The sequence below is a fragment of the Phragmites australis genome, chromosome 8 (genome assembly GCF_958298935.1).
Source record: "Phragmites australis chromosome 8, lpPhrAust1.1, whole genome shotgun sequence".
Classification (NCBI taxonomy): domain Eukaryota; kingdom Viridiplantae; phylum Streptophyta; class Magnoliopsida; order Poales; family Poaceae; genus Phragmites; species Phragmites australis.
In genome coordinates, this window is record NC_084928.1 from 22,023,585 (window position 1) to 22,043,320 (window position 19,736).

General features: G+C 42.4%; 1 pseudogene; it reads right to left on the reverse strand.

Annotated features, from left to right (window-relative positions):
• Positions 1-4,611: 4,611 nt before the first annotated feature.
• Positions 4,612-9,497, reverse strand: LOC133927659 (nicotianamine aminotransferase 1-like; annotated as a pseudogene).
• Between the last annotated feature and the right edge of the window lie 10,239 nt (positions 9,498-19,736).

Consider the following 19,736-nt stretch of genomic DNA (forward strand, 5'->3'; position numbering starts at 1 on the left):
ATCCCATGATGGAGCGACAAGAGTGGCAGCTTTTCACCTCCGTCCTTGCTGAAGACCTCTAGGTGGACATCGAGCTTCAAGACCCACGTGATTTGGAGGAAGCCATGAGCCTTGCATGTGCGTATGAGAAGAAAGTGGCATGCCTCAACCGACCCAATGGCCCTTGCTCATTTTCCTCTCAACGTACAACAACACTACCAACCATAGCAACTATGCCACCAGGCCCCACTGCCACCACATCATCCACCATGGCTGCCCCACGCCACGTCCATCGTTTGACGCCATCCAAGATGGTGGAACACCATCACCAAGGCCTATGCTTCAACTACGACAAAAAAGTTTGTTTGTGGCCATCGGTGTGCCCATCTATTGAGTATGACGACACGGCCATCAAGGATGACAACTAGGGCACTACAGAAGATGCTCCAGCTGAGCCGCATATCTCCCTATACATGGTGGTCGAGGTAAAACAAGCAGCAACTGTGCTCCTGTAAGTGCAGGTGGGCAGCATGGAACTCCTGGCACTAGTCAACTCTAGATTGTCGCATAACTTCATCCAAGAAGACATCGCTCTTTGCCTAGGCATCCCTCTACAACCAGCACACGTAGGTCTCAGCATGGTGGTGGCCAAAGGTGATCTGTTAACCAGTTCGGGTGTGTGCAGGGGACTGACGATCTCCATCGACCAGGAGCTCTTCACACTGGAATGTTATGCGGTGTTGTTGGGCGGATATGACCACATTCTCAGCATGCAATGGCTCCGGACTCTAGGACCCATCTTGTGGGACTTTGACTGCCTGACCATGTCGTGTCACCTCTAGGGTCGCGTCATAACATGGCACAGTGCTACACTTCATGCGACGGACGGACAAGATGACCTTCTCTAGCGCCTTTTGTAGGAGTTCGAGGGGCTATTTAGTGAACCCCATGGGCTTCCTCTGGTTCGCATCCACGAACACCATATTCACTTGGAGCATGGCGCACAGCCAATGGTGATACGGCCATGCCGCTACCCTCAGCTATAAAAAGACAAATTGGAGCGGCAATGTGCCGAGGTGCTCGCCCACGGCCTCATCTAGCTGAACACCTATGCGTTCTCCTCCCTGGTGTTGCTGGTCAAGAAGCACGACGGCTTGTGGTGATTCTACATCGACTATCGCGCCCTCAATGCCATCACTATCAAGGACAAATTTCCAAAACCGTTGGTTGAAGAACTCCTCGACGAGTTGCACTACGTAAAATATTTACAAAGCTCAATCTCTGCTCTGGCTATCATCAAGTTTGCATGAACGTAACGGATGTTGAGAAGATGGCGTTCCGTACCCATCATGGCCACTACGAATTCCTAGTCATGTCTTTCAGCCTGACCAATGGACCAGCCACCTTTCAAGATCTCATGAACGACGTCCTTCATCGGTACTTGTGCCGCTTTGTCCTTGTATTTTTTGACGATATCCTCATTTACAACTCATCATGGGCAAACCATCTGCGGCATGTCCGTACCGTTATGGAGATGCTACGCCATCACCAACTCTTCCTCAAGCACTCAAAGTGCACCTTTAGGGCCTCGTATGTATCCTATCTTGGGCACGTAGTCTTGGCAACCGAAGTCACCATGGATCGACAGAAAGTGCAAGCGGTGGTGGATTGGCCTGAGCTGCATTCAATGCGGGCAGTCTGTGACTTTGTTGGCCTTGTGGGCTATTATCAATTCTTCATCTAGTGATATGGGTCAATCGCTGCACTCTTGACACATCTCCTAAAGAAAGAAGCCTTTGCGTGGACCAAGGAGGCCGCTCAGGCTTTTGCAGCCCTCAAACAGGCCTTGTCGTCTGCATCAGTGCTTCAGCTGCCTAACTTCCATAAGATCTTCATTGTCGAGTGCGACATTTCTAGATTGGGAAGTCAATGGTGTTCTTCGGTCGTGCCATGGCACCTCGACATGCCAACCTGGCAGCCTACGAATGGGGAACTCATCAGCCTTGCTCATACCGTAAAGCATTGGTGACCGTACTTATGGGGTCGCAGGTTAGTGGTCAAAACAGACCACTAAAGCCTAACATTCCTCCTCGACCACTACTTGTCTACAATTCCTCAGCATCGCTGGATAAGCAAGTTGATGGGTTTCAATTTTGAGATGGAATACAAGTCAAGCCATGACAATGTGGTGGCCGACGCCTTATCACGGCGCAATGCAGAATTAGTTACAGCTTTCACACTGTCAACTCTAGTGTTTGACGTGTTCAGGATGCTTCGCCAGGAGGTGGAAACTGATGCAGGACTCCAGCAAATGGGGCCGACATCAGCATCACCTGCAAAGGACCTTCCTAGGCATGCTAAGATGGGTTGATCATGGTAGGCCGCTGGGTATTTGTGCTGGCATCCTCTTGGATAGTACTGCAACTCCTCACACAAGTGCATGACATGGGCCATGAAGGTGTTCAACGCACGTTGTAGTGTCTATGCATTGATTTCCACATTCCCAGCGACAAGATCTTGGTCCAAGATTATGTGCGCAATTGTGCGGTCTGTCAATAAAACAAGACCAACCACTTGCATCCGGTCAGCCTGCTTCAACCATTGCCGATTCCGGTCCAAGTCTGGAGTGACATTTCCATGGATTTCATAGAAGGCCTTCCGCATGTCAACAACAAGTCAGTCATCCTTATGGTGGTTGACCGTCTCTCCAAGTTTGCTCATTTTATTCCGTTGGGTCATCCATACACGGCCAGCTCTATTGCACACGCATTCTTTAATGAGGTGGTTAGCTCCATGGTCTACCCAAGTCCATTGTCAATGATCGCGATGTGGTTTTCACTAGCAACTTGTGGAGGGAGTTGTTTAAGTTGTCCGAAACAAGGTTGCACATGAGTTTAGCATCAAAGTGATGGCCAGTTGGAGGTAGCTAATAAGTTCATTATGATGTATCTTCGATGCATGACAGGGGATAGGCCCAAGTAGTGGCTCCAGTGGCTTCCATGGTCGAATATTGCTATAATACGGCCTATCACTCATCCCTTCGTGACACGCCGTTCAGGGTGGTGTATGGCCGCCCCCCTCCATCCATCCATACTTATGATAAAAGAGAGACTAGAATGCCATATGTGGAGCAGTCCTTGTTGGAACGTGATGACTTCCTTCGCGATGTGCGCGAACGACTCCTTCAAGCGCAAGAACATGCTAAGTTGTATTATGATGCCAAGCATATGGATGTGGCCTTTAGAGAAGGAGATTGGGTCTGGTTGAAGCTTCTCAACAGGCCAGTAGCTTCCTTGCCACCCCATATTAAAGGCAAGCTCTCTCCGTGGTTCTACGAGCCCTTTCAAGTGGTCACTCGTGTCGAGAATGTGGCATATCGTCTCTGCCTTCCAGCCAGTGCTGAAATTCATGACATGTTCCATGTGGGGGTTCTCAAGAAGTTCCATGTCAACCACCGCAGAAGACACCCAGTTGCCTCCAATGCTTCCTAGCCATGCTATTCCAACGTCGGTTCAAGTGGTGCATAGCCGATTTTCACGGGGAGAGTGGCAGGTTCTTATTCAATGGGTTGGCATGGTTGACAATGACACTGCTTGGGAAGATGTTTCATCTTTTAAGCAACGCTATCCTACTTTTCAGCTCAAGGATGAGCTGTTTCCGAAGGAGGGGAGAGATTTCATGTGCGATATTACGTACCAAAGAAAGAAAGGAAAGAAGGGCGTCAAGGAGAAAGAGAAGGCCAACTACTGGTTGGAGATAAGTCGGTTTGGCTATTTTTTAGGAGATAAGTATGTTTGGAAGTTAAGATCCATTCGGCATAAGTTAGGAATTGAGTCGGTTTCGGTAGAAAAGAATAAAAGGAGTTGTAATCAGTTTTGAGTTAGAGATAGAGATTGAATGAGTTAAGATAGATGGAATTGTTAGAGTTGGGCTCTAGATAAAAAGAGCAGTCGGCACCCCCTTTGGGATTCAAGCAATACAACAACTATTCCTCATCTCCTGCTACTATTTCTCACCCCCTTGCTGCAACCAACGCCAAGCGGCGTCAACTCCATCACAACGGGTAGGAAACCGACCAAGGATCGGCCAAAGACCTCCCACAGCTACCCTATTCGATCACTTCCTCGTGGACGTGACACATAGTTTTGAATACATTTTATGAAAGATCCCTCAAATTACCAAGCATGTTCAACAGAATCCTAAGCATGCCCTCAAGGGTGCTTGGGTGCCGCCTTCCCCTTTTGTCCTGCAAGGGCACCTCATCGCCTCTACTAGAACCTATTTTGCGACGAACGTCAAAGTTTCGCTAAATTTTCCACCTCCAGGGACCTCCAAAACCTAGGTTAGGGTTCAACCAATGCCATGCTGAAGATAGGAGACAAAGTCCGCTACCGGTGGAGTGCCACAACGCACTCTACAGCAACACTGCTCAATGGTTTCCCAAGCTTGAATGGGGTAACTTTATGTTCTTCCCCTGAGTACGAGGATGTGTTAGACATGTGATTTGATTTGTTGTTTCAGTTATATATATGTTATTATATTGTGTAACCCTCTTGGAGTTGTCACAACATCAAGTATTATCCACACTAGTGTTTAGGCTTAGTAGTTCATCCCAAATAAGTGGGGTAGTACCTACGGCAACAGAATATCATGATGGACCTGTGAAAAAGAAGAATTGGTAAAGGAAACATGGTACAGTCCATGCATGGATCAAAGTGCCATGAACATGGGTGCAATGATGCTAGGATTTTGAATTTTCTAATCATTGTACCAAAATCCATAAAATAAAATCTGTCTACAGATTATAACGTGCTCAACATCACCACCTCTTCATCCCTCATCTATGCATTGCTGCCATCACAAGCAAGGTATTCATTAGGGTTCCAAGCGGCAAGCACCAAATAGCCAACACAAGCAACTGCGGAGGTGGCACAAGGGGAGTTGAAGCCGTGAATGCTCTTCCCGTGTGGTCACCTCTGTCTCCACCGCACTGCGACCTGTGACTAAAACCACCTCAAAAGGAGAGATATTTAATATATTTCATTTATTTAGTTGCTGATTCATCTGTAGAGTTACATAGTAGCATAGTCCATGTCATTGGTGGTGGCAAAACCACCTCTAAAACAATACTTGGATGTTATTTGCTCCAATATTAGAAGTAGAGAGGTCAGAACACCTTGTTTGTATTTCATGGGTTAAGTGGCTATATCGTAAACTTGATGTTTTTCTATTGAATATAATTTATACTTTGAGTATCATATTCTATAGTAGATGTTCATTTGTGCAAACTGAAAATTGTTGGTCAATGGAATTATGTAATCATTGCAGTTATTTATGCCGCAAAATAAGACAATGTGACTATCTACACAATAAATATGACACATGTTTATATGCCACATTTGTCTTTTGCTATCTATGGTGCATACTTTTTCCACTTAGATTTGTCTAACTAAGACCTTCAGTTGGTAATAGTTCGCACAAATATATAAGATTGACATAACCGACGGCCCAAGTATTTCCAAATGTCAACAGGTTGCATATCAAATAAAAATGTTCACAGGACAAAAGTTCATTTGCTAAAGTTTCACATATTAGTGAAAAAAATATAAATTTGTTGTAATATATGCCATTTATTTATTTGTTGATCCCTCCATAGAGCTACTTGTCAGTGGTGGCAAAAACACCTCTAAAACTACACTAAGATTTATTTGCTCCAATATTTGAAGTACATAGAGTCTGAACTCTGAAGATGCAAAGAGGAGTCCAACATCAGAAGTATAGATAGGTCAGAATATCTTATTTTGTTTTTCTGGGGTTATGTGGCACTAGGTAATCTAGACTTTTTTATTGAATAATTTACATATTGAATATCATATTCTATAGTATATGTTTCAATTTATACAAACTAAAAATAATTGGTCAATTGGATTCTATAATTGCACGGGCGCTATTATTTATATGTGATAGAATAACATAAAACGATTACCACACAGAATATGACACATGTTTGAAACTCTAACGCCTATAGCATATGCCACATTTTGCCATCTATGATGCACACTTTTCCATGTGGGTTTGTTTGACTAGACCTTTCTGTTGACAAGATTTAGTACAAACGAACTATAAAATTGACATAATAAATCGCCCAAGTATTTTCAAATGCTAACACATTGCATATCAAATATAAAAAATTAGAGATCAAAAGTCTCTTTTGCTAAATGTGCACATCTCAGTGAAAAATATACCTTTCTTTTTGTAATTTCATCTTGAGAAACAAAATATAAACAATGCAATATGTTTTTACTCACACTTGTACTTAAACTTGAGTGGGGAATGAACAAAAACCCCTATAAAATAATAATTTAGGCAGTATCAATGTTTGCCGATCTACAACCATGTATTTTGATCAAATACCTATGCTGGTGCAAAGCAACAGAAAAAACACCTCTCTTCTCAAGATCAACTAATCTTTTAGCTAGAATGCCGGACACCATATAGAAGTGATCAACATCGATTCATAGACTAACCTGAACAAATGTTGCAGGATCTCCTGTTAGCATTCTAAAGCTTCTAAGAGAATGAACAACCTGGCATTACAATCCAATTAAAAACAAACAGTTAAACAAAGATATTACTTGAGTTGTAAAACAAAAAAGATGTTGCATAGAAAACTATTCAAGAAACAACACAAAAGTTGGCATAGAAATGAGTTTGCACTTTATTCTGAAATAGGGCTTTTCCTAACACATCATTTATATTTTCAAGTGTCAACCCATATTATGTATCCACCACCACAAATTAAAAGCCACTTAGATGACAAGTAAAACAACTAAGTAAAAGAATCCTAAGAGTTTTCTTTTTACCATATTGACAACCACTAGCATGTTAGATATGGCATCTTCTAACTAACTTGCAGGTCCTTCATGCCTCTTATTATAAGCATCTCTTTAAGTTTTGCTTTTAGCCATTGTGTAACTACCTCAAATGTAGAATGATTTGGGCAAAACAATTTGTTACAATATATTTACAAACATTACCACATCTGATGTATTGAATATAACTATATCTGCAATATTTGCCACATCCAAAGTATTGAATATATCTGACTAATCCAAGTTCTTTGTCTGTGGAGGCAACTAACTCAGATAGGAACATTTGGATCAAAAGAACGAATAGTACAGAGTAAAAGATTCGTCACAAATCACATCTCAGTTCTCACATTCCAGTAGCAAATAAACATCGATATGAAAAATATGATCTCACTAAAATTACAAACAACCTGAACTGAAAAGATTGATTTGTACCACCTAAAGCCACAACCATCACAAAAGGAAAATAGATGTACTGAAAGATCAATGAGAATCACCTCAGTTTCTTTCAGAATGCCTTTAGGATCACGAGTTGCTATCCAACCAAGTCTCCAGCCAGGTACAGCCCATCTCTTTGATAACGAGTTGCTATCCAACCAAGTCTCCAGCCAGGTACGGCCCATCTCTTTGATATAGCTCCGAGAGTGAGTACTGGAACAGTCTCTCCAAAAACACCCATTGGCACAAAAGGAGTGCTACCAGAAACAAGGTGAGTAAAAGATTTGTCACAAGTCACATCTCTTCTCTCACATTCCAGTAGCAAATAAACTTCGATATGAAAAATATGATCTCGCTAAAATTACAAACAACCTGAACTAAAAAGATTAATTATTGTACCACCTGAAGCCACAACTATCACGAAAGGAAAATAGATGTGCTGAAAGATTGGTGAGAATCACCTCAGTTTCTTTCAGAATGCCTTTAGGATCACAAATTGCTATCCAACCAAGTCTCCAGCCAGTACAGCCCATCTCTTTGATATAGCTCCAGGAGTGAGTACTAGCACCGTCTCTCCAAAAACTCCTATTGGCACAAAAGGAGTGCTACCATAAACAAGGTGACCATATACTTCGTCAGCAATTGCTAATACACCAAGCTTGTTCGCTGTACCTGCAATCTAAGTTAAGATACAAACACATTATAAGCTCCATTTCCGCAAAAAAAAAGGTTTCTTAGCATTGTACAAACACCTTACTAACCTTTGATAAATGTTCATAAGTATACACACTACCACAATGGTTATTGGGGTTAGTGATCGCTATTGCGACAGTATTCTCATCCCAAGAGCTTCAACAGCTTCCAGATCAACTTCCCATCCTCCCTCCGGATCAAGATCATAATTTCGTACTTCCATCCTATGAAACACTGCATGTGCCTTGTGTTTTGGGTAACCCGGCCTTGGGAGCAATATATTGAGACCTGGTTGGCCAAAAGCAGACATCACAGTCTCGATTGCTTGGGTACATCCAGAAGTAAGGAGAATATCATCATGGGAAAGCTTGTAAGGGAGATCAATGGATAGATACTCCACAACAGCTCTGGATTTCAGTAGAAAGTATTAAGAAAAGTAACATGCCCTACGTTTATTACACATGAAAATTTTCATAAATTATCATAGTATGGATGAAATATTTGGTAATTGCTGAGTCATGAGATAAGTATGCGTGCATCATGAACAGTTAATAGGTGTACACACCATATGCAAAGAGGTAAGACAGCAATTACTAGAATGGGAGTGTGAAAGTTGAGGGGAGATAATAATTTCTTTTGTCGCATGATGAAAGCATGCCGATGCCTACTTGAAGAGTCTAATTAACAACAGACTAGATCTAGAGGTAAACTGAATTAAAGAAACTAAACATAAGATAGAACCTAAGAAACATATTGGTTATTAAGGATTGGTTTGTGGTTGCTGCACCATGGAATTTACCAATAATATTGGAGTGCTACAATAGCATTGACTACGTGCCAGTGTGTGGGCTGTGTGAACAGAACTACAATTTTTTGTGGAAACAGTACTACAATTTACTGCACAACATCCGCACAATTTCACTTCAAGTGAATCCATTTCAGCATGTAAAGTAAAATTATAAGATGATTGTTATTTACATTTCATCCATATGACACGGCAAATATATAGAAAAATAAAAGAGGAAAATAATTGTGAACTAAGATAAGATAAATGGTGTTCTGAAATGTGCGGTCCAACTTTAAAATCTTTAGCTATAAATATCTTTATAAATATTTTGATTGGAAATATGAAAACTATATGTGAAGATTGGTCACAGGATGAACTTTCATAATATTATAATTTTTAGTGCATTAAAATATATTACATTAGAAAATAGTGGTTAAAGTTGCATTTTTTAAAATAACACTTAACCGGAGGGAGTACTTCTTGCTATTTTTCGAGCTCATATATTACCTCAACCAATAAATACACGTTACATATCAATATATCTGGTCATCATTGTCATATTACACTTCAGTCACATCCAAACAATTATGGCAATTGCTATTTATTTATCAACAGATTTAGCAGGGTAAAATCTGTCGAAATCCTCACCTTAGGATTGTTGAAGAGATTTGTGCTGGACTCCCCAAGCTCCATGAACTCTGATGACCTCCGTGAATTCCAGCGAGCTCCATTAACTCCTACGAGGTTAGGGTTTTGGGTTAGGGTTAGGGGTTTAGATTTCAAGGGAGGGGAGATTTATGGTCTATGGCTGTAGAGGGAGCTCCGAGGGAGGCCGTTGGCCCAGCGGTGGCTGCGGGCGGTGGGCGGCTGCACCGCTCGCCGCGGGTGGCGAAGGACCGGTGATGGGCCAGTGATGATGGCGGGGGCATCGGGATGTAGTGGTTAGGAGCGGGTGGCGATGGTTCTAGCAGTAAGGGTGCTGCCGAAGCCGGGTGGGGAGGCGGTGGCAGCGGAGGAGCGCAAGGAGGCAGTGGCAGCGGAGGAGCGCAGGGAGGCAGTGCTAGGAAGAGAGATTGGCAGAAGAGGGAGAGGGGCGGGCCACGCTAATGTCGGAGACGACGACGGCGAGGCGGGGGGCTGTGACGTGTGCGGCAGGTGGCGTCAGGGTCAGGAGCAAGCGACGGGGTCTTATATGAAGGCCAGGCCGATCTGGAACGTCCGATCTACATCCAAGGGATCAAATTTGATAGATATTTACCCTCAAAATTAGTCATAAGATAAATTGACCTCCCAACAATTATTTGTGTGCTAAATAATCTGTGAATGGCAAGAAGGATTTGATTCAAGCGAATCTCATGAAGGAGCCAGGTAATGAATGATATGGTAATACGTAAAGGGGAATTGTACGTGATGTGGTGAAAATTATATGAGCTAGACTTCTGCAGGGGCCCTCAAAAAACAGAGATTAACCTGGATTGTTAAAATACAAAATTAGATAACATACGCGACCGTATTTACCGAAATAGACAACATATCATCGTATTTATGATTTTAACATTCGTATTCGGCACCTCGTTTACCAAAAATTGACTTTCGGTACACTGTACACCGAAAATACCATATTCAGCACATGGTGTGAAGAAAATGGCACTGTAGTACCGTATTCGACACACGGTGTGCCGAAAATGGCATTATAGCACCGTATTCGACACACAGTGCGCTGAAAATGGGCTACAGTGACATTTTCGGTGCAACATGTGCCGAAAATGAACAGTACCTTGTATGAACAGTAACAACAATGCGTTTGAATTTTGTTTTCCCTCTTTTTCAAAACGGTGGTCTTCCGTTACTCCAAAAAATTTAAAATTTTTTTTACGTGTTCCATAATCCATGTGCAAACCATTTTAATTAGATTCACTAAAAAATCCTTTATATATTTAAAACTAAAATTCTCCAAAGAAGACTACTTTTATAACTTGTAATAATTGTTAGTGTCTCAAATAAATTACCAAAAATCTAGAAAAATTCACTGATATTCTTATTATGTGATGGACTAATTTCTAAAATTATTTTCGGCCCTAGTTTATATGTTGCATCTAGGGGCTTGGTAAAGATGTCGGCTAACTGGTGTTGGGTATGTATGTAGCTCAACTCAATGTCTTCTTTCTTATTGTGGTCTCTCAGGAATAGAATCTCACATCTATATGTTTGGTTCTAGAGTGTTAAACTAAGTTATTGGCTAAGCTTATGGCACTAGTATTGTCACACAAAAGTAGTACACTCCTGAAATCTAACCCAAAATCTCTCAAGGTAGCAACCATCTATAAAATTTATGAGCAACAGCTAGCAGCAGCTACATATTCAGCTTCAGCAGTAGACTACACAATACTAGACTGCTTGCGAGAAGACCAACACACAAGAGACGTACCCAAGAAATGACAAGTACCATAGGTACTCTTCCTATCAATTCTACAACCAGCAAAATCCGCATCCAAAAAGCCACAAAGAGAAAGCGAAGAGGATGCAAAAAACTAAAGTCCATACTCGAGAGTGTATTTGAGATATCTCAGAATGCGTTTCACCACTTGGCGGTGAGACGTCCTCGGTAAAACCTGGAAACAAGCACACAAGCAGATGGCGAAGTAGATGTCGGGTCTTGTCACCATCAGGTACAGAAGGGAGCCGATCATTCTCCTGTACTCCTGCTAGTCCACCTCCTCACCATCTTCATCCAAATCAAGCATAGTCGAAGTAGCCATCGGTATCGCCAATGGATTTGTATCGCTTATGTCAAACTTCTTCAGTAAATCCTTGGTATACTTCATTGGTGGATGAATGTACCTTACTTGCATTGCTTGATTTGCAACCCAAGAAAGAAGTTGAGCTTGCCCATCATCGACATCTCGAACTCTCTGCTCATAGTTTTTGCAAACTTGGCCACAAGTGCATGAGAAGAGCCACCAAAAATGATATCATCCACATAAATCTGAACAAGTAAGAAATTATTGCCATGCTTAAGAGTGAATAAAGTTTTATCAGCTGACCCCATCACATACCCATGCCCTAGCCAGAAAGACCTAAGCTTATCATAACAAGCCGTAAGTGCCTGTTTAAGCCCGTACAAAGCTTTCTGAAACTTGTATACTCTATGAGGGTATTTGGGATGTTCAAAGCGGGAGTTTCTTGACATAGATCTCTTCCTCTATGAAACCATTTAGGAAAGCACTCTTAACATCCATTTGATACAACTTGAAACCTCAAAATGCCGCAAATGCAAGGAGGATCCTAATAGCTTCTAGACTAGCTACTGGTGCAAAGATCTCTCAAGAATCTATCCCCTCTACCCGAGTGAAACCCTGAGCTACTAGTCTAGCCTTGTTTCTTACTATAGACCTATCCTCCCCATGTTTATTTTTTAAAACCCATTTGGTACCTATGATGTGGACATTTGGGACCCAAACTTAGTTTCTCTCAAAGTTTTCAAGCTCTTCATGCATGGCATTGACCCAACTCGAATCAGATAAAGCACGTTCAATATCATGGGGCTCAAAAGAAGCAACAAATACAGAATCAGTTAAATGAGCATGAGAAACAGATTTGGACCTCGTTACCCTCTGACCAAGGTCGCCGATCATCAACTATGGGGGATGTCGCCGCTGAATGTGTTGAGGGGCTTCACGCTGCGAGATTATCTCCCCCTTAAACATTGTTAGTGCAAGCTCGAAAGCAGCTGAAGTGAAAGTAGAGGCTGCAGGGCCCTCTACCGGTGTCGAGGAGGCAGGAACCAGCTCGGGAGCGAGTGTAGTAGTAGTAAGTAGTGGATCATCCTCGTCATCCCCGAAGCTGGAAGATCGTTGTCTACAAAATATTTTTGCTCATCTCCTGATCATCTGCACACTCAAAGGTATGGCTAGCACAAGGGATTGATTCATCAAAGGTCACATCACAATATTACATGATGGTGTTAGTGTCAAGATTAAAGACCCTGTAAGAATGATCATGAAGAGAATACCCCAAGAAAATACCATCGAAAGAACGCTACTCAAACTTGTCAAGATTACCACGCTTTATGATGAAGCATCGACACCTAAAAACTCTCAAATGAAAAACCTTCGGCTTTCTCCCAAAACGCAACTCATAAGAAGTCAAATTCAAGATCGAGTGCAAGAAAATTCGATTGGAGATATAGCACACCGTGTTAATAGCCTCAGCACAAAACTTCCTAGGAGTTCTATGCTCATCGAGCATCATCCTAGCCATCTCCACCAAAGTGCGATTCTTCCTCTCAACCACGCCATTCTACTGAGGAATGCGTGTAGCAGAAATTGATGCTCAATGCTATGCTCAAGACAGAACGCATCAAAGAGATAGTTCTTGAACTCGATGTCATTATCACTGCAAATTGCTTTCAATGCACCAGGGATTTCTTTGAACAATCTCAAAGTCAAGCTCTGAAAGTGTGAAAACACTTCATCCTTACTCACAAGAAAAAAACCCAAGAGTGGCGAGATCAATCATCAACAATGACAAGTACATACCACTTCTCACCCACCGAACGAACCCAGGAAGGATCAATAGTGTCCATATGGAGAAGTTCTTCTGGTCATTCAGTAATCATCAAATTGACTGGTGTGTGAGATGCAGCAACTATCTTTTCATGCTGACAAAGAGCAAAAACGAGGTTCTTCTCAAACTTGAGCTTGACCAATCCTCGGATCAAGCTTAGGGAACTCAAATGAGTAAGCAAGTCAAAGCTCATATGCTCTAGTCTCATATGCCACATCCAAAGCTTAGAAAAAGGTTAAGCAATCAAACAACGAGAAGAACCAAAGAACTTAAAAAAAATCAGCTAAAAAACTCTCCCAACTTGGAAAATCCGGCAAATCAAAGCACCTACAGAATCAAGAACTCGAGAAGTATCGCGTTTGAAACGCACTTCCAAGTCCTCATCCAACAACTGAGATACAAAAAGCAAATTATATCCCAGATGCTCCACCAAAGCCACATCTTTGAGAGTAAAACTCCCATTCACCCTTACCATACATTTGGCTTTCACTCTTCCTTTCCGATCATCCCCAAAAGTGATGTACTCGTGCCGCTTTGTCGGGGCAAGGTTGGAGAAACATGATGTATCTCCGATCATATAGCACGAACAACCAGAGTCAATAAGCCACTTGTTCTTCAGGCCTCCGCCTGCCACCTACATGCGGGAAGAGTAGTAGGTGGATGGCTCAATACTGAGGTTAGTCATAAATTTCTTGGGAATCCAGTACTAGGTCATCCTCCCTGAAGCAGTAAAAGCATGTGTATGCAAATCAACACTAGTATGCTAAGGGTGAAAACCATGAAGAGAAAAATATGGTTTACCAAAGTGCTAGAACTCAAAGCCTCTTACACATGGATCAAAACCATATGACTCATGGTAAAATCCACACCGGGCACCATCTCTAGGAAGAGACTAAAAAGAGCTAGCGACTCGTAGGTAGGAGCGAGGAAAAGGCTCATGCATACCAACAGAGGGGCGTTACATGTGCCGAGTACTCCACTCTCACTCACGCCGCTCATCCCTCCTACGGTGTAAGCAAAACCCAACTAAGTGACCCACTCTATGGCAGTAGGTGCAGTGATAGCGTCTCTCAGGAACTCAACTGTCGGTCACTCTAGGCTCTCTCACAGGGGCTCTCATCTGAGAATGTGAAACTCTCTTGGGTTGTGGTGCGGGCTCCTTCTTGGTAGGTTGTGGTGTGGATTTCTTCTTGTTGAGTTATGGTGTGGCATGGATTTTGGATTTCTCATCTTCTAGGGTAGTAGATATGGTAAAAACAGTCTTACTCTCCCCATTGTAAGTCACCCTCTTAAAACCCAACCCAAGAGCTAAACCCGCCTTATTGGCATACATCTTGATCTTGGTCAAGATCAAATTCATTTTGCCCTTGCCTTTTAAGCATTTCTCCACTAGATAAAAGAGATACTCATTCTTGGCTAAAAGGTTGCACATCATTCGAACTCCCACACTCTCCAACCTAGATTCCAACTCCTTGATGCACACTGCTTTTAGTTCAACATTCTTTGCAAGCAAAGGGCAATTCATGCAGGCGCTTAAGAGAGTGGATCTAGACTCCTCCTCAGATAGTTTCTTCTCAGCAGTCTTAATTCGACTGGCAACTTGAGCATGCAAAGCCTAAAACTCAGCAAATTCTATCATAACCACCAAACAACTCTCATACTCCTCATCATCACGTCTAGACCTAAGCAATGCAAGCTCAGAATAAATAGACTCATCCTTAGGCCTAAGCTCCTTCAACTCACGCACAACTTTCTTAAGTAACCTATCCTGGTTAATGAGAGTATCATTTAAGGTATCGACTTGGATAGAAAGCTGGTCGTAGGAAGGTCATACCTCAGAGGGATCAAGCTCAGGATCACTGTCATTGTTGTCATCTTTCATGAAGCAGAGGCCGGTGAGGTACTTGACCTTCTTCTTGTTCTTCACTTGCGGTTCATCCTCCTCTGAGCTCTCCTCATCACTTGAAGAGGTATCGATGTCGCTGAGAGCTGCCACGAACACCCTAGAAGCCGCCTTGGTCGCCTTCTTTGCCATCTTGTCGCAGTTCTTCTCGAAGAAGGACTTCTTGTTCTTCTTCTTGTGCTTGTCGTAGTCGTGGTCGCAGCCTTCCTTCTTCTTGAGCATAGGACAATCCACCTTGACGTGAGTGGTGTCACCACACTCAAAGCAGGCACGGGAACTGGCCCTCCTCCGGTCTCGATGGTTGTTGTAGAAGCGGGTGAATTTATTCACGATCAGTGCAAGATCATCATCATCAAGTACATCCACCTGCTCCTCAGTGATAGATACTAAGGAAGACAAAGCAAATCCACCACATAAAGTGTTAGCACAAGAACCACCAACTCTAGACTGGTTGCCACCGCTAGGTTTGGAAACCAAAGCCATGTTCTGAGATATGGGGTTTTCGAGACCAATCCGAGCCGCCTTGGCTATCTCGGTGGACTTGAGCTTAGGTAAAGAGTTCATCAAAAGTTAACATGTCATAACTTAATGACTCTTCAATGCTCGAGATCTTCACTTCTCATATGCTATGATTCAGAGTATAGAGAAGTTGATCACTCTCTCGTAGTCAGAATAGGGTAAAACACCAGTTGATCGAAGATTTCTAACAATTCTATCAAAGCGAGCAAACAAGACATCCAAAGATTCTCCGAGACCTTGCACAAACATTTGATATTCTTGATTATATGTGCTTTAGCGTCTGGCCTTAATCTGATTGATTTTATGTGCTTTACTGTCTGGTCTTAATCTGATTAGTCCCTTTATGAAAAACACTCAGAGTAGCACAGATCTCCTAGGCAGTACGGATGTGCTGAACCTTATCAAATTCATTCCGACTCAGGTTTGTGAACAAAATATTTCTGCCCTTGTTGTTGGCCTAATATTGTTCAATTTGAACCTGAGTCGTGCGAGCAGCAGGGATCTCGTAGTTGGAATCAATTACCTATCAAATTGCACTTCCTTGGCTTAAGAGATAAGCCTCCGTGCACATTCTAGTACAAAAAATCACGGCCATCAAACAACGGAATCTTTTCACTTCTCTCCATGTCGCCTACTGATCACAAAGCCGGTTATGGTCAACAAGTGATCAAACCAACTTTGATACCAATTGTAGAAACGAGATTGGCAATTAGAGAGGGGTGAATAGGTGTCTCAACAAATTTTTTGTGAAATCGATGACCGTTTCCCATTTGGATCGCCCAACGCACCTCAAAACTCAAGCGAAAGTAAAAATAGAGAGAAGTTTTAACAAGAGAAAATCGAGGCAACACGATTCCACGGATAGTATATGAACCATAGGTTCTATTTAAGATTAATCCATATGTCTTAGTACTCGAAAGATCATAACTTGCAAAGAAACAAAAAAAGATGAACACCGATTAATGAAACTCTCCAAGTTAATTATCTGGAGGCAAGAGAATTCAAGACCCCATCACATAAGGGTGTATATGCAAATTTTATATCTCTAGAAACAAGAAGAATGACCTCATAAAGTGCTGAAATTTCAGCCCAAAAATCCAAAACGAAAATCAAAACCGAAAACCGAAAAACTTGTAAACTTGCAAGGTAACCAATAGAGAGAAATTAGAAGGAGGGGAATTCAAGCATATGCAAAAACATAAACTTTATTACTCAAAAAGATCAGCTCTATTTTAGATGGATTACAAAGATTTATCTCTCAAAACTCTCACCTATTACCTAGGCTGCACTCATCATTCTCTCCTTAAAACTCTAGTTCTAATCTCTCAAATAGGTGGCACAAGGTGACTTAAGTGGCTGGTTCAAACTCTTTTATAGTCCTACCCCTCTATTTATAGGCTAAAAAATTTGACCTCTAAGTTTTCTAACTTTTTCACAAAATACCTCTCTCTTGTAGTACATTTCTACCTACCATCGAGAGTATTTTATTTTATTTTCTTCTCCATTCATCGGACGGCTGCGGCGCCTCCGCGGCTTAGCTTCATCTTGAAGCAAGCTTCGCGATGGTGCCATATACTCCTCTAGTCCTCCTACGGTTTTGAGGCTAAACCGCAAAACCGTCTGCACGCTTCTCAAAGTGTGACTCGCCACCTTGTTTACACCTTAACACGCCGTCTCCATCCACCTTCGATACTTTACTTGACCTCTACTTGTTCAGTTAGAATCACTCTTGACTCCGTCTTGCCTCCTTAATCGTCTGTCTACAAAGCACCTCACTTAGCCCCGATCATCCCACCCTCGATCGCCAAGGTACATCCATCACCTGCACACTATAAGACAAACAAACGTATGTCTCCAACCTCAATTCCAGTTAGTCCATAATTGATATGCTCAAATAAAATCCTAAATCAATTCAAATCATATCAAAACTAATGCAAAACCGAAGATCATCAAACCAAATAAAGATCAATATCAATCACTCATCGTAAGTAAACTAACACACATTTCAACTTGATTTTTAAGTTACAATAGCAAATCTAGTTAAAGTGATCTTTTCATGCCGGCACAATTTGTTGCGGTGAGCAATTTGTAATGTTGGGGGGCTATATCTTTGATTATTGTAATAGCAAATTGTGTCGGAGTAATTTTTTCATGTCGCTGCAATTTGTTGCAGTGGGTGATTTGAAATGTTGGGGGCTATATCTTTTAATGGTTCAATAGCAAAATTGAAACATGATTTTCGTGAAAGGTTTTTCTCGGCGTTGCAACTGATTTTAATGTTGCGCTGCTCCAGCATCTAGTGTTTTTTTAAATTTGATGATCTGCTGCTGCAGTATATTGGAAGATTTGTCGTAGGATTGAGAATCTTTCCTATTAGTCCTAGATGAGAATCTTTCCATTTTTTTATAGAGGCAGGGATCTCACCGTACACACTGAAAGGAATTAATTAAACTGAGACAAATCTTGGGACTACATCCTAGTCTTTTGCTCCAATTTCATATTTTCGTAATTTAGTGCCTGATTGTTTTCGGGAAACATCTATAATATTAATATGGCACATTTTGTTTTTGCATTTTGGAAATATGTTTGGTGGGCCAATTAGTCTTGTTCAACGATGAGCTACTCTAGGTTGGACTCGAGCTTGCAACTAGGCTAAAGCCCGGCTCGGCATATCTCGAGTAAGTTGAAGCTCAATTCGATTTACTGAGCTCTGTAACATAACATGTAACACAATTGTATTCACGGTTAGATATTCCGTTTGACAACATAAGCCGGAGCTTTGGCTACTATGCGGCAGAGAAAGAAAAGGAGGCAACTATTTGCCCCGGAGCGTTGATTCCCCCATAAACTCCCCTGCCTGGTGCTCTCCCACGCCACACCAAATACGACTTCTTTTATTTTTATTCCGAGAGTTCAAACCGAAAACTCTGTGCGAACAAGGGATCCCGATATGTTCTCCCTCGGTTCGATTGTTGGATATGTTGTTATAACCGAACTCGTTTCTCTGTCCTCGCTCAGTTTGTTTCTAACTACACTGGAGGTGCTCTTTAACCTAAGTAAGGCCATTCCATTGAACGTGTGCCATAGTGCTGTGAAAATCTTGCATTGCTGCAATACTTGCATGCACGCATGTAAAAGCTACTCCACCGGTGAGAGCCTGAACAAATCAATAAGCCATGCACGCATGTGTCTGATGAGTAGCAGTAACACTCCAGTATTTCTGAACCTGCCGGCCAGAGTTACCACAGTGATCCATCCATCCCCATGCGCATGCTGGCTGCTGCACGTCCATCTCTCTCTCTCTCTGCATTCTCTCTCCTGCTGCTTTGCTATGATCACTCCAGCTAAAGGCCAAGAGCAAGGGCTACAACCACAGATAGAGAGAGAAGAGCAGAGAGAAAAGGACGTAAAAGAACATAGAGATAGCGCTAGGGCCGGAGAGGGACGATGTGATGGAATTTGGCGCATGATTTTAAATTAATGGCTGGGATGGGTGTCTGAGGGGCGGAGATACGAGGCAGGCTTTTTCACCCTGGGCGGCAGATCACCTCTCAGGTCAGGTACTGTTGAGCCCTTCTCTCTCTTCTTCTCCTTTCTTGCAAACTACCATCTGTTCCCTGTCTCTCACTGTCCTTATGCTTTTCCCTTTCTCTCTCTACACGACAGAGATGCATGGCGTGAGGAGATAGTGAGAGAGAGGGAGTTACCTTCACAGCTTCTCACGCACGCTCTCGCGCTCTGTGAGGCTGGCTGGCTGCCTCCCTGCCAGGCTCTGCTCTCCCATGTCACATAAGCTTACAAGGCTCCCAGCTCACAGCCATCATTAACTCCTCCCTTCCCTTCCTCTCTCTCTCCTCAAGGATCTTCTACTGCATATGCTTCAACTGCACATCGTGCATGACAAAGCCTGCATGGAGACGAAGTTGTTTATTTGCCAGAGTTATTTGTAGCAAGACAGAAGTTTTGAGATACAAGTTTCGTG